The 2,963-nt window shown below is 41.5% G+C and overlaps 1 pseudogene; it reads right to left on the bottom strand.

The window, feature by feature from the left end:
• Nucleotides 1–2,044: 2,044 nt before the first annotated feature.
• The window catches only part of LOC138006302 (uncharacterized), a 9,316-nt pseudogene continuing 8,397 nt past the window's right edge, over nt 2,045–2,963 (bottom strand).

Here is a 2,963-nt window from a genome sequence, read left to right as displayed (position 1 = left end):
AGGCTATGTTGGACTTGAACCTATAGTTATTCTACTTGGGCTATTAGAGAGCTTAATTTATGAAGTACATGGAAATAAACGGTGCGCGTTTGTTTAAAATTATACTTGTGTAAAAAATTTATATATAATTTCTATTGTTTATTAGGATGCCCTGTTGAATCATTCTAACAGAGCTCTTTACCAAGCAAGCATCTGGACGTTCCTTGATGAGCAACAATTTTACCCATCCCCGTCTGATTTTGGATGGAAAATGGAGAACGGCCCGGTAGATGGAGGCCCCGCTGAACCGTACTTCCAGAAGCCTGTAAGGCGTGCAGTGAATTGCCAAAGTGTGGATGCAAGAAAAGTTGCAAGAGTGGTCGTTGTAAATGTTTCAAAGCCAATCTACCATGTACTGAGCTCTGTAGTAGTTCTGAAGGCTGCCAGAACACAAATCCTTAGAAATAGAGCAACAAATAACAACCATTTACGATATCTAGCCGAAGATGTTAAAAATTAAATGTGTAAAACGCAACAAAAACACTCCTTGATATAACTCCGCTCAAAGCATTATGGGAATGTCACGTGATCAAGGCAAATGACCTTTTATGGACACAAACACAAAACTGAGTCTGAGTAATGTAGTTTAGTCATTTTACAACGGCATTCGTCAAACCTGGTACGTAATAAACACATTAAATGCCAGAGCCTCGCTTTCATGCCAACATTTGGGTATTGCGTAATTTCTATGAGCTTCATGCCCCCCCCCCCCCTCCCCGGATAGCCAAATCACGTGGCACCCCTTCTAAATTCGTTTCTTACGTCAAAAGGAACATCTGTACCTAATTTGGTGCTTTTACGCGATTTGTCACGATTTTCGACTTAACAGACCGGACTAATATGGAAACTGAGAGAGTCAATAAGGTTGACGCATTAGGTCACTTGTGAGATATTGTAGACCCAGTACTCCCCAAATTGTTTTTGCGAGGCTTGAAAACGATTAATAAAATTACGGTATAGTGGGTTTGAGATCGGAAAGATATGAAAAAGTATGTTACGTTGGTTTCGAATTTTTCAGAAGAGATTGAAGAGAATAAGAAAAAGTTATGCTTATTAAACAACGACCTTATATTGTCTAGCGCGGATCGATGAAGCATCTGCATCTACATGTTCGAGCACACAGCAAAATCCCATTGACTTATGGCTGTTTCTGCTGAGGTGGCCTCATGCACCATAAGCCTGGTTGATTAATTTTTTTGAGACATCAATGGCTTTTTGCTGAAGAGGACAGGACGAATCGGAAAACCGAGAACTTCTTTCCTTCGGGCCAGTTCAAATGGAGGTGGGGAACCCGGCTGGGTGAGGTACCCCGCCTCGGTGGGATAACAAATCTCTCCATACAATTTCTCTTTTTTTCTTGATTGTGTTCACATGAGAGGTGGGGTACCTCACCGGGCCGGGTAACTCGTTTAAGTGGGGTGAGTTTTCTCCACGTGAATGCCGAAGGTGGGGTATCCTCTTCTCCCCCCCCCCCCTCCCCCCCGCCCCTCCTCCATCTTGATTGTGATGATGTCTTCACTCGGGCATTTATTTATGGTTTGAACATTTGAAAACCTCACCACAGCACCCCGGGGCATTTAAAATTGTTTGTGAAGGCTCGCTCTTTTTTTGACTACGGGAAGTCGGGGTACCTCACCAACCCCGGGTCCCCCACAAGTCCATGTGTACAGGCCCTTAGAGGGTATGTGTTAGGGCAGTTAGCCAAATTCAGCGTAACCAAATAGTGAAACGGAAAAATAACTACTTCAAACACTGAGCTCGGAAGTTTTGAATGAAATTGCAATAAAAAACTCTGAATGCATAAATGGAAGCCAAAAAAATATTGTTTTAATTTGTTTTTGTGCTAATTAGACTCAAAAACAAAAGAATATTTTTTTGTCCGTCATCTATTCAGTTGGTCTAGGAGGCAGGGATGGGCTAATTGAGGATTGCAATTTTTGAAGTTTCCTTGTTTTGTTTGTGACTTAAATAGTGTAAGCTCGACAGTCTACATTTTACTGAGCGAAAGTAATAGTTCTATATCGAGTAGAGGCAGGAAAATGGTAAAACTACACAAAAAATCAACTGCACTGCTCTGACACAGCCCCTTTAAATAGGAAGTAGTTAGGCAAGTAGTTATCTACAGGAAGATCTATAGGAAGTAGTTATCTATATTCGCGAACTTTTAATAATCTTTTTCTTATCCATGCGTTTAAAGTTTGTGTGATATCAATGCAGGCATTTGACATCGGAAGCAGCACATATGAAGCCCGAAACGCATCGCTGTTCTGGCCATTTTCAAAATCGTTGATTTTACCGTTGGGAATTTCATTCATCGCGTAGTGAATTAAAACATTTGTACATAGGGTGGCAAAATTCGAATCTCATTAAAATCTTGATCACGCTCTTCACCAATATCAAACATGACACGATATGAATTTTTCCAGCAGTCTGGATTCCTTCTTACGATCCACCCTGTTAGGTAACTTGTGCGCCCCGGAAAATAGCCAATTACACGCTGTGTAGCGTGCACGTGTGTGTACAGAGGAACGACATCTAACACTATGGCTCTTTCGTCACTTGCTTGATGGGAAATGGAACTAGATGATTGATCCAGTTGAACTTTGATGTAAAGGCTTTGACCATGATAAAATGTACCTGTCACAAATCCACGGTAATATTGACTGTCTGTCCAACGAGCAAATATTCGAGCACCAACTGAAATACGACAAAACCGGCGCTTGGTGAAACATAACAGTTATTTCTTTTGCGGCGCTTACTGACAAAGTTGACGAGGTAAGGGAGCAGGGGCCCGTTTCTCGAAAGTCCCGAAACTTTACGGGCCATTTTCGGGTGTCACAATTCTCTTTGTATCTCGAGAACGGAGAGGATTTAAGCCGTCAAACTTTACAGGTATATTTCTTTTTGTTACCTTGAAAACATGT

Source organism: Montipora foliosa, chromosome 6 (genome assembly GCF_036669935.1).
Source record: "Montipora foliosa isolate CH-2021 chromosome 6, ASM3666993v2, whole genome shotgun sequence".
Taxonomy (NCBI): domain Eukaryota; kingdom Metazoa; phylum Cnidaria; class Anthozoa; order Scleractinia; family Acroporidae; genus Montipora; species Montipora foliosa.
Note: the sequence above shows the minus strand (reverse complement) of the source record. Positions and strands in the feature narration are given on the sequence as shown.